Source organism: Perca flavescens, chromosome 1, assembly GCF_004354835.1.
Source record: "Perca flavescens isolate YP-PL-M2 chromosome 1, PFLA_1.0, whole genome shotgun sequence".
Taxonomy (NCBI): Eukaryota; Metazoa; Chordata; class Actinopteri; order Perciformes; family Percidae; genus Perca; species Perca flavescens.
The window spans coordinates 9,439,017-9,452,540 of NC_041331.1; the positions used below are offsets into that span (position 1 = coordinate 9,439,017).

General features: G+C 39.8%; 1 long non-coding RNA gene across 1 annotated transcript; it reads right to left on the bottom strand.

Moving 5' to 3' along the window:
* Positions 1-5,689: 5,689 nt before the first annotated feature.
* On the bottom strand, positions 5,690-11,441 carry LOC114560588 (uncharacterized). Its single transcript, XR_003693203.1, has 3 exons — positions 11,368-11,441; positions 6,331-6,374; positions 5,690-5,870 (listed from the first exon to the last, which is right to left on the bottom strand). It is a non-coding gene; the product is annotated as an uncharacterized LOC114560588 (long non-coding RNA).
* Positions 11,442-13,524: the final 2,083 nt, after the last annotated feature.

Sequence of the window (13,524 nt, forward strand, 5' to 3'; positions counted from 1 at the left end):
ATTCCAGAAATAAATGTTCCAGTAGTGTTCAGGAATGCTAGACAAATGTTTCTAGAGTGCAGGCTTTATTACAATTATTTATTATTGAGCTAATTTCAAACACTTTTTTATCATCCAGTAAGGTACTTCAAGCTTTACAATAAGAAGTCAAGGAATTGATGGACTACAGCCACATCCCAGCCATTCAGAGAACTGTCCTGCAGAAAAGGCTGTCGTTCAGACTAGAGCGGTGGGCCATCAGTGAGCTCAGGAGACCAGATGATCCCAGGCATCCACCCCACTAACACAGAACGTTTAGGGAACGTTGGGGAACGTTAGTTTTTGGTTCTCTAAAGGTTAGTTCGAACCAAACCAAAAACTAACGTTTAGGGAACGCTCCCTTAGGGTTATAACGTTCCCTAAACGTTAGGGGAACCAACCAACTAAAACGTTCTCCTGTTGTTGCACTGTTACCTCCACACAACGTTCCCGTTTGGTTGTTTTTGGTTGTTCTGAGTGCGGTTTTGAAATGTTTATTTAAACCAGCTCCATTTACGTTTTTGAAGTAGCATATAAAAGGTTTGCAGTTACTTGATTTAGATTCACTCAAAAATGATTGGTCTAATAAAATCTAAGTAAGATAAACAACATAGCAAGATAATATATTTATTTTTAGGCTGATATCAATTTAGCTAAAAACTATACTTTTGTGCTTTAACTGTATTAGGTAAAAATACTTCAAGAATCTATAGATTTTCACAACTAAGACAATTCACTTCTTTCATTTCACTTCTAACAATAGGCTCAATCAGTTCAGTGTTTAAATCCAACCATTACACCCCCCCGCCAGTAGGGGAAGACCGTGCCTCTGCTCTCAGGTGAACGATTCAAGTCCTGTCCTCCGGACTTCCGTCCGTAGACCGGCTTTGGATATACACGAACAAAGAAATAAGATTAATTTTGCTTCACCAAATGATCTCATGAAAAAGTAAGTTTCATGATGTTATGGTTGTAATGCAACGGTTTGGGTTTAACCGTAAGCCCTTTCCCTCGTAGTGCTTTGTTATATTCCGGTTTTGATCAGGTTGACCAAAAAAGGTTCAACCACTCACTTCAGCATTTGTTTTTCCCCTCGTCGCCATCTTGCCAGTCAAGCAGCGACTTGTTAAAAACTTTTTCTTTTTGGTAAACTCTTTGTGCACAAACAATGTTGTCAATGCTCGAGTTCATGTGTAAATCCCCTGGTGAGACTTTGTGCAAAGTTTCATGTTGTGTCGAGCCTTCTTAGAGTTTTACATATAGTGATTTTGATGCGATAAAAGTAGCCCCTACTTCTCCCATTCAAAAGGCCATTTGACCTGAAAACGACAATACGATTAATCTTAAAAGTGGCGTTTTCCGTCCTAATTATAGTTTTAAACTAAAGTTTGACTCGGGTACATTCACAAAAAGATCCTAGGTTGCATTGTGGCGAGAGTTACGCTTTAAATCTACTGCATATATACACGGGAGGATTAAGGTGGTCAGGGGCCCCTAGGCTGCTCTTTATGTGAGCCCCCCTTAATCATTGCACTTTACTGGAAAAATGTATTTAGACACACACACACACACACGCACCAATTACCACCACACCACATAGGTAAAATAAGAAAACTACATCATAAAACTAACATTAACAGAGATGTAAGTGGAAAGAATACCAGATATTATCCTCTGCCACCACAGCACCAAAACATTTACAATGGAAATGTAACTAAACAGCAAAGCAGCAGAATTCCCTGGATTCACAGTTCAACAGCAAGCTGGTAATCACTTTTAGCTTTCTAAACCAACAGGTAGGCTACAGCATCTGCATCAGTGCAGAATACCCAGCTTTACTCAGGCAAAATCACAACATCATTACCAGTGGTGGAAGAAGTATTCAGATCTTTTTACTTAAGTAAAAGTACTAATACCATACTGTCCTGCATTGAAAATGTTACTTAAGTAAAAGTATGTAAGTATCATCAGGAAAATGTACTTGAAATATTAAAAGTGAAAGTACTGAATGTCGAAAAATCCTCATTTTTTTAAACAAACCAAACAAATTTATTGTCAATCAACTAGTGTTTAATGGTCTCATCATCTCAGCTGACTTGTAGCCATTATATTGTCGGCTAGTTTACTTTAGAATCAAACATCATGTGTTCTGTGTGCAGTAATCTTAATGTGTAAAGTAACTAGTAACTAAAGTAACTAGTAACTAAAGCTGTAACAGATGAATGTAGTGGAGTAAAAAGTATTAGATTTATCTCTGAAATGTAGAGGAGTAGAAGTAGAAAGTGGCATGAAAAGACTCTAGTAAAGTACAAGTACTTCAACATTTGGACTCAAGTACAGTACTAGAGTACATGTAGCCTACTTAGTTACATTCCACCACTGATCATTACTGAGACACAAACCACTGTGCAATACACTAAACTGTGAATCAAATAAAAATAATAAAAACAGCAGCAGCAGCACATAACAATGTTATTAACAACAATAATGTAACAGCAGCACAACATGTAGGCTACATATTGTTGCATAATCATCACGCCTTTAGAATTCTTTTTTAGAATTCACATGCAGGATCCGAGCTATAGGTAGCAGCAGGGACGGACTGGGACCAAAAATTGGCCCTGGCATTTTGGCCCAGACCACACCACAGAAGATCACAAATACTATCCGTCCTTGCTCTCCCCTGAATATGTATAGCAACTCCTACTCCTTAAAAATACTAACGCCATATAATGAGTAAGCAAGAATCAGTGAGAGTTGAAATATTAAATACTTCAAAAAAGTGCCATTTATTAATACAATAAAACGGTATACTCCTCATGAATCATAAAATAAGCTATATATATATATATATATAATCATTTCATGACTGAAGAGGCCCTGTGTTTTAATTTGAAGAGGTCTATCATGAGTTTTTGTCTGCCAATGCAGATAGAAAAGCTACAATTCTCATTAAGAAAGTTTGCATGATGTGCAACGTTTATCTAGGCTACTTTAAGGACACAAATGCACAAGCACAAGTTTAAAGTTTGATGAAACTTAAGGTGGTGTTTTGCTTATTATTAATATGTAGGCTACTTTGTTGAATGAAAGGCAGGCTAATATAGCCTATTAATAATAAAACGGAAACAAAACAAAACACGAAAACATGTCTGTCCATTTGACACATTTGGCAGCGTTTCTTTTTCTCACGCAGCTTCTCTGCACCTCCTTTGCGTTTCTTCTCCATGATCTCTATCACTGTTCTAGCCTGGCAGATGCACACACGAAACTGCATGCAGAAATCCCAAAGAGGGTGCCGTTTAAAGATATGCTGTCCTCTTCATTGTCTTGGTATCCTCACCTAGCGCCACTTCACAGCTGCTGCTGTAGCGGCATGTTCATCGCGTTGTTCATCATGTCTATATCCCCAACAGTAGTCGTAAAGAAAGTTTGTCATTCTTGCCAGCGTTGCCAAATACTTATCGGCATCTTTTTTCTTTTATTTGAGCCGCTCGGGTAACTTCGTTTAATTTTTGCGTTTAGACTCGTCTTGCTTCGTCTCTGTTTGAGTTCTCCTGTCACTGTGTGTTTATCTTTTGCGCCGCGCACCGTTATGGACTAGTCCATTTCAATGTGAAAGTAGGGGGTGTATGGAAAAAAATAGTCTATGTGATATTTTTGACTAAAGAGTTTTTTGGCCAGCCCAGAGTCAATTGAAAAAAAAACAATGGGCCGCCAATCTAGGCCTAACACTTTTATTGGCCGAAAAAATAAGTACAAATTGTATGGTCTTTTATTTCAGATGACTCTGGTCCACAAGCAAGAAAGCATTCCAGGACGGAGCGTGTGTCTGGAAGCCCTGTCCGTAAGTTAACATTTATACATGCATTTAAGAAACCAGAGTCATATTCCTACCATGGAACTACTGACCCTCAACCTGGTGCTTATCATATGACTGTTCTGATGAATTTGTCTCTTCCTGCCTTTTTTTCCAGGTCAGTAGACATCACTGCCTCCACCTGCATGTGAGTTTGTTTTTTGCAATTCTCTAATGTAACAGAGTAGTTATGCAATGGCATTTGCAAGCAACCAATGATGTTCTAAAACAGTATATCCTGCGGGGCAGAAAGGGAAAGAAGGCCTTCCAGGACCTGACTATCTGCAGGGTTATAACAGGCAGGTGTTATTTTATTGTTCACATCAGTATTATGCTTAGCTTGGCTAATAAGAGGTTTTAATTTGACTTGTAACGTTGCTTAATTTTGACTTCTACTCTAGCGGTCTCCCAGAAAAACTTCCCCGCGCTGACTGCAGCAAAGGACTTGTTTGGGCAGGTGCTGAAGTTCGCCCCACACAGACAGTAAATTGAAATTCTTCTGTGATGTTAATAATAATCATAATAATCAAAAACTATCAATATTTGTGATCAGAATAAAAACAGGGTTGTTAGTCAGGCAATTTGTCTTGCTTTTGTTAATGTGTTTATTCTTAGTATGACATATCAAACTTTTGTTTCTTTCTTTTTAGGTCAGCTGAGAAGGACTGAGCCTTCAAACCCATGGAGCTCTATTTTTTTTTTTTACAGAAGCAAGAGCTGTTGGCCATCTTCTACACTGCTGCCATCCTCCTGCCTCCTCCCCTCTGGCTGGCGCTACAGATCCCTGCACACAAAAACAAGCAGACACAAGAACAGCTTCTTTCCCACTGCCATCACTCTCCTGAACTGCTGATAAGTGGGGTCATCCCCACTTTGACCATTCACCTACACATTACATACTTTATCATTCCAATATGCATCTTGCACAATACATTTGCACTATTACTTTGCACTCTACATCCTTATCTATTTTGTATGTTGTTTATTCTTCTTTGTATATTGTAAATTAAAGTTTTAAATCCCAATGAAGTTTGCCTGTTCATTCATTCCTTCTAATATATAATAATTCATTCCTGCTCATGCAGACGGTTTAAAGTAATAATACAATTGGTATCATTGTTGTTAAGGTTTAGGGGAATGTAAAAAAGAACGTTAGGGGAACGTTTGGGGAACGTTCCATAAAGGTTACAACGTTAGTGGAACGTTAGGGGAACGTTCTCTAAAGGTTGCAACGTTCAGGGAACGTTCGCACAACCAAAAACGAACGTTCCCAGAACGTTCTGGGAACCAAAAATTGTTAGCTGGGCAGGAGTTGTGTGTGATATTCCTGCACCACCCTCAGACTCAAGTCAGCAGAGAAATACAGCTTGCCTTAGGTGAAACTGAATATGTGAAATATATACATAACCCAATTACTCAGTATGTTTGTGTATTGTTGGTAATGAAAAACGGATCCTGACCTGTGATGTACTGCAAATAATGACTGACACGGAGTTCCAGCTTCTTCTACCACCAGGGCCCCAGCAAAATACGTTCAAATATCCATTATGTATGTGAAGTTTTATATTGGACTAAAAATAAAGCATTATAATAGTCTCAATATTTCATGTATTATATAATGAACCAAACAGACAAGGTTGAATGTAAAAAAATGTTTTAATATATTATGTGCATTTTAAAATATAATTACAGTAAGACAATGTAAACACAAATTAAATTACAGGACAGTATACTATAGTAGGATATATTGACATACAATGGACTTAGAAACAACAATTACACCAATGATAACTTCAGAAAAAGGTTATTGTAAGTGTTCATTGAGTATCTCAGCAAAATATGATCAATACATACACTATTGGTCTATAGTGTATGTGGCTGTTTGAAGCCTTAGCACACAGTGTTTCCTCCACAGAGAGACCGAAGGCTCCTCTCCCTCTGCTGCTCCCATGTCCTCTGGTTGGTCTGCCTGCTGCCTGCTGCCTGATGTGAGCTGTGATAGAAAATTATAACAAAGTTCCTTACACAAATCAAATGGTAACAAAGTTCATATTGATAACTGCGGCTTCTAAGCTTGGGTGATTTACAATTAAAATAACTTGCTTTTAAGTAACCATTAGCAAATGTGTAGGCTTTAAAAACACTATGAACATTTTCCTTATGCTGACCTGCTTGCAAATGCAACATAAAACATGTAATTAAGAGTTAAGATATCCAGTCTTTGTCATAACTAGGAAAGTACAGATGAACACAAAACTATAAAGATGAACCAGTTAAGCAATGCTAGCACTGCATTTGTACTGTATGTCAACCTCTAGATATACTATATTACATTCACAGCTTCTACATTGTACAACTTAACCAGTATTATCAGGCCAATAGCAACCACAACAATTTGTAGTTAGCTGGATAATAATTTTTTCCTAATAGACCTAATAGAATACTTTACTGACCTAGCTCACGTTACCTCTTAGCTCTGCTCTCGTCCTGCAGGTCTCTACAGAGAGAAGACAATAATTAATACAGCTCCATTGAGTAAGGCCTCACGAAGAATACATGATTCCCATGGCAAATTAGCTCAGTAACGTAGCTGGCTACAAGTTTTGCAAACAAAGAATCTGGGAGCGCAAATGAGAAAGCTGGGAGCATGACTGCAAACGTGATGGAGAGAGCAAAAGACTGATCATTGAGAAAGAAGCAGAGGGAACTGTAAACAAAAGGACGTAATATCAAACAAATATAAGACCAATAGTTTACAACTACACAAATGTTTTGTTTGCAAGTTTTAAATTTTACCTTTGAGGTGACACTTTTTTTGCTTGAGTTTGTGTTTTTTGGTTGATACTTGAGAAGTTTTGCTTGCGTGCGGCACAAAAATAATCCCATACCAAACCACCACCTTACCTGACGCCCGAGCAGACAAATCACAGTGAGCACAACCCGGAAGTGCAAGCGTGCTCCCGTCACCAACGAACGAAAGGGAGTGGGAGGACTACTGGCTGTTTTTATACGGGGCTCCACCATTCTGATTGGCCAGAAGCGCGCAGGTACAGTATGAGCTGAAACTCATACTGCTGCATATACATATATTTGTTTTCAGAACCCTTCACAGTGTCCGGTCTTAATCCCAGATATAAAGTCACGAACTCTGATGGAATCACTATTTTCATGATTTTCTCCATGGTCAATTTAATTTATTTCCAATATTTTGAAATGGCCGGGCAGTCCCAAAACACATGAAAATGTGTTGCCTTATTCTCACCACAGGATCTCCAACAGGATGTACTTGCTCCCTGAGAAATTGTTTGAGCTGGAAAAAAACCTAACTATACTCTTCCACACTTCTCCAGGACAGAGCAGATGTACTTCTCCACTGTTGTGAAATTATTTTCTCCCACATATACCATCTGCATCACGATGTTACTCTCCTTCTCCCATTTTTCCTTTATATGTATGCAGTAGGGCTGGACCCGAATATTCGAATATTCGTTCGGTGGGTTGGTATTCGATTTGAAAATTTGACATTCGAATATTTGTTTTTTTTAATTTTTAATTTTGGTTTATTTATTTTTCTGCATTTATCTCTCGTTCACACTCCAGTCCAGTTGGTGGCGGTAATGCACATTTAAGTTGGTTTGCCAACCACCAATAAACTACAAAGAAGAAGAAGAAGATACTGTCGGTACCTTATATACTGTCTATGGTCGGTACACGATGACGCCCACTTCGAGCATTTAGCAAGCTGGGCAGAGAAGCGGCGATAACAAATGCGGAAATGGAAAACTGTTTCGCGTTTTTCCGTTGTGATTCGGCCAGAAACTTCAACATTGTGAGGCGAAGAGATCGTTTTGGAATATAAAGCTTGGATATTACATTTCCTTGGACTCATGGGGATTTATGAAAATCAAGTTTTGGTCAAATACCACTTTGTTGCTGAAAGGACAACGAAAACAGGTATGTATGCACTCTCGGCTGCGCAGATTACGGCTGAATTGTTTTATTTTCTGTTACTTTGTAACAGTTGTGTACATGGCTTTATATTTTAAAGACTTAATGCTTTAAAGTTATAAAAACGCTCATGAGTGGAAGTTTTATCGAGGTTACAGCGACGCCCCAGTCACAAAGTGTCTCGTTGACGGGACAGTGATCCTTGAGATGTTAAAAGTTTATTAATTCTGAACGCGTCTGGTCTGTCTATCTATATTGCACCAAATACGACAATGCACTCCCTTGTGAAGTCGTTTGGATGAAAGGTTCTCAAAATAATCAAAATGCAAACAAACAGACAGACACATAGAGATTCCTGCCTTTATTAGAGATAATAATATGTTCCGAAGCTTCGAATATTCGATACATTACTAACGAAGCTTCGAAGCTCAAAAAATGGTATTCGGACCAGCCCTAATATGCAGTATCGTTCCCCTCTACCTCTTGTAACACCTTATCAGAGGTGTCAAGTAACGAAGTACAAATACTTTGTTACCTTACTTAAGTTCAAATTTTGGGTATCTATACTTTACTGGAGTATTTTACAGCAGACTTTTTACTTCTACTCCTTACATTTTCACGCAATTATCTGTACTTTCTACTCCTTACATTTAAAAAATGTCCTTGTTACTCCTATTTCAGTTTGGCTTGTTTTCATTTCGGCTTGTCATCGTTCAAAAAAACACACACAAAAAAAACCTATCCAGATAAATTGCGCCATCCAGATACAGTGAATTTAAGTATAAACATATACCATTCTGACACTCGGAAAATCCGCGTAGGGAGGTTGGTCGGGGTGATGGATGGGTCAAACAACACAGGACTTTCACCCGGGCGAGCGGGGATCGTGTCCCGCGTGCAGCGCTTTGTTTCCCGGGGATGGCGTCCCTGCGTGTGGCGTTTTGTCCCGCCTGTTACTGTGTTACTGTGGCGCATCTCCCGCCGTTTAAGGCGCCCTTTCCCCGTAAGTTTTTCCTAAACCCAACCTCCGCCATCCCGTTATTGTAGCGTTTTGTCCCGCGTGTCCCCAGCGGGCCGCCTTGCGGGCCGTCTCGCGGGCGCCTCCCGGCTTATGGAGCGTCCTTTTCGGCCGCCTCCCGGCCGCCTCGTCCAGCAGGTCCCCAGCGGGCCAACTCGCGGGCGCCTCCCGGCGTCCTTTCCCCGAGAAAATAATGTGACATTTACACGTAAAAAATAATGTGACATTTACACGTAAAAAACGAGAAAAACGTCTCCGTGAACACGTATCAATAGATTAAGAATAACGTGGACATTTACACGAACTGCCGTGAGACCGGGTTGGGTGCTCATACAGCACCGGTGCCTTAACGACCGTTATCTACCGGACCAAATAGCAACGCGGATTTCAGTGCCTTATTAGGTGCCACTTAAATGCCTGCGCTTCTCTCTGATGCTCCTAAATGGACGTCAGAGTCAACTGAAACATCGCCGCATGGGACGCTAGTTAACACTACACTCGACAGCATGTAACGTTAGCCTACCGTTAGCTAGCAGCTGGACTAAATACGGTAACATGCTGACAGCTAAACGGTGTAAAAGTGTGTCGGTATTTCACTGTAGAGGATTGTAACACTAGACTGTAGCTGCCGTTGTGTGAAAAACACAGACTCAGCCTGAAATAAGTTATAAGTTACAGAGCTGCCAACTTTTCCCCAAACCTTGGAGTGAGATTTGGTGGGGCGAATCCAAACTTTTTCTACGTACAAAGCAAATGTCTTTGGCTCATTCAGCATCATTACTGTCAGGGTTTAAATTGTGAGTGGTTATGTGGTGGGGTTCTCCCTAGGGAGGTCCGGGGGTATGCCCCCCCGGGATTTTTTTTGAAAATAAACCATTAAAAAGCACTTTCTGGAGAGTTTTGTGCAAAGAAATGGAGAAATCGAGTCTTACATGATATGTGCAAAACAGCTAAATTTGCATTGTTGTAGTCTCAACAGGTATTAGGGCATTTAGCATTAACATTACTGTTAATCAGTCATCACTTGATGATACACATTGTATTACCTTGTTATGATATAAGAAGTGACCCATACAATGTTCCAAACATAATGTGCTACATGAAGAGACAGCAGCATATAACAGTATCAACAGCTGAGAAGATTTGGGTCTGTGGTGACCAGGTCCACCTCACACAAACTTCCTTCTCCCCTTCTCTCTCTTTACTACTACAACACACACCACACACACACACACACACACACACACACACACACGAATGCTTCTCAGTGTAGGGACCAGGGACCCAAAGTTAAATTAACATTGGTCTACCAAAGGGATTTACTAGGACCACTGAAATTCTAAAGAATGAGAACCACTGATTTACATTCTAATCCTTTAAAACTAAATAAATAGAAATAACCATTTTTTGGGTACCAAGGGGACTGGTGGCCAAAGACCAAATCTCATTAGATTAGGCAGTGAGGGAAAATCATTCTTCAAACAAGGCCTCTCCCCACCAAAAGGTCCAGCAGAAACTAGACTGAAAAATACCAACAGCAAGACAAAAGACACAGCATGGCTCATTTTGTGCATGTGTTATAGCCTTTCTCAAACTTTTTTTGTGCCAAGGCCCAGTAATGTTTGGCCCTTGTCCTCTGTGCCCCACTTAATGTAATTCTTTTGGAAAAAGAAAGACTATTTTTTCATTTTATGAAACATTTAATGTATTATTTACAGTTACATTTAGAGATGCACAGAGGTGAGCTGGCACAAACATCTGGACCAGTCACAGCTGCATGGCCTAGCAACCAAATGGCATCAGTTTTGTTTCCAGATTTTGTGAGGAGACATAATTTTGAGCATTAAACACTGGATTTTTAACACCTATTTCTACCCTTTTCTACATCAATTAATGCTGGAAACAATTGCAAATATATAAAAATAAGGCCTTCAGGCATGCTGTATTACTTCAACTATTCTCTAGTCTAGTAGATCAACCTTTTCTAATTTAACGTCATGTCTGCTGAGTCAATAATTTACTCTTCCCTCCTCTTTTGCGTCTTTTTCTGGGGAAGTAAATCTATTTAAATGTGCATGTGGCACTTATTCATGTGAATCATACATTAAGTCATTTTAATTAATTTATAAACCCCTGGACTTCAATAGCTCAGATGTGTTACATCAGATTTTTTTACAACTTTGTGCACATTCAAAATAAACCTCCTCCCATCTGTGTTCTCCGAAATTTGGAGAGTTGTAATATAGTCTGCTGTGCACGTTATTGCTCTGCTGATATGGTAGTATCTCATTCAGACCGTCTGACAGACACAGAGACCCATTTGGGTCTCTGGTCTCTGACAAAGTGTAGAGGCGGCTGTACGCTGCTCTTCATCAGAGGTAGAGCACGGACGCACCGCGTCACTGCCCACATCAGAGCGAGTCCACTACAATTAACTGAAGTTGCTACACTTCCCAGCCGCGCTGCTCACCTCTGAGAGAGTGGACACAAAGCGACGGACGGGTCTGTAATACTCAAAGCATACCTGAAGCCGGGGGAATGCGCCTGGGATGGCTCGTGAAGAAATGTTCTCACATTTGCGACATTTCAAAAAAAAAAAAAAAAAAACCCTCTCACCGTCTCTGAAAGCATAACTAGTCGATCACGAGCGGCTCGACAGTTAGCTCTATAGATAAACATAAATTCATCTTTCAGGCATTTGGCCGACCGTATTGTGATATTTTCTTCCCACTATGGCCACGCCAAGACCCGCCCTTCAGTAGCATTTACACACTACTATTGGCCAGACGTCCATGCTTACATGTACAGGGCCTAGCCCCTGACCAATCCCCTAACCCTAACCTTAACCACTCGAGGTGAAATGCCTAATCCCAACCAATCAAGCTGCTTCATAGGGCGGGTCTTGGCGTGGCCATAGTGGGATTCGTAATTTTTACGACAGGGTTGACACTTCTTTCTTTTTTTTGACCGGGTTGACACTTCAGCGTGAGAAATTGGGGGTGTGGCGTGTGAGCGTGTGAAACCAATCAAATGCGTGTGTTTCACGGCCAATGCGTGAGAGTTGGCAGCTCTGTCCTAACTTTATCCTGTGTTTGCCCCTGTCTAATGAAACCTGTTTGATCCAACTTTATAATATCTGGAAATATTATTTCTAAGCGTTTTGCTAGAATTGATGTGAAGAGTTTATAATCCTGGTTCAACAAACTAATTGGACGGTAGTTAGAGCAGTCTGTCCCATCTTTCCCTTCTTTTGGTATTACAGTTATAATTGCTTCCCTCAAAGATGGAGGAATTTCTCCTTTCTTAATGACCCAACTGAAAGTTCTGAGCAACAATGGTGATAAAGAGTCACTAAAAGTCTTATACCGTTCCGCTGTAAACCCATCAGAGCCTGGAGACTTATTAGGTTTGAGTCTAGATATGCCCTTTGGAGTTCTCCTATAGTCACATTAGCCAGTAAAGCTTTATTCTGTTCTTCTGTAATGTTTGGGAGATTAAGTGATGCAAGCAGAGATTCAGGTGATTGCAGGCCATCCGGACATATAGTCCTGCTTGTTGTTTTCTTAATTTGTATGCCAGAATTTTGGCTGATTTCTGTTTCAAAAAGATTTGTTTTTTCTGAATGTCTGCCTCATAAATTTCTTTGATCAGATTTTTAATTTCCCCAATTTTCTGGCTAATGTCCAATTGGGTATCTTTTTTTCCAAGTGTTCCAACTCTTTTTCTAGTTTATCCAATTTCAACTGTCTGAGCTTCTTTTGTAGTGCCAATTTCACAATGATTTTCCCTCTCAAAACAGTCTCCAGGAAAAAGTATTTTGCTGTTTTTTAGATTTAAATCTAGGTACACCGGACTATGGTCCGACAGGTCCATTAACCCAATTTTACATGACCTTACAAAACCGATATCTTTACTGTACATAAAAAAAATAGTCAATCCTGAATAAATTTTATGTGGTGAGGAATAAAAGGTGTAATCTCTAATTGTGGGATTGAGCTCCCTCCATATATCACAGATAGCCATCTCTCCTATCACCATTCTCACATTTTTGCCTACAATGTTATTCTGGGTCCGAGCTAATCTTGACACATCCCATTTTGGGTTCAGTCTCAGATTAAAGTCACCACCACAAATCACCATTCCCTGGGCTTTCGTAATCATTAGGTCAAAGATTTGTCTATAGAACCCCGACGTAGCACCTGGAGGTGCATAGACTTTGAAGAGAGTGGTTTCTGAGCCTTCTAATTTTCCTACAACCGTATTAAACCTTCCTTCCTTGTCCATGATTTCTGCTACCTTTTCAAAGATTACTTTTTTCGATATCAGTGTTGCCACCCCCCTTCTGTGTCCTGTTTTATATGAGGCTGAGTAAACCTGATTGAAGCCCTGCCTTTTAAGTTTGGCATGCTCGGAATCAGTTAAATGGGTCTCTTGCAGAAATATTATATATACCTTGTCTTTTTTCAATTTGCCCAGAATTTTACTTCTTTTTTTACCGGATTAAGTACACCCTTCACATTGCAAGAAGCCAACCTAAGTGGAACTTTTTGACTTTCCATTATAAAAAATGTCTGACTACCCCCCCTCCACTCGAACTCTGTAAGAACATATATACAAAAAGAACATGAATAGAACAGATCCAGAAAAACGTGAACTTAATACATTTCACCAGTGTCAAGTT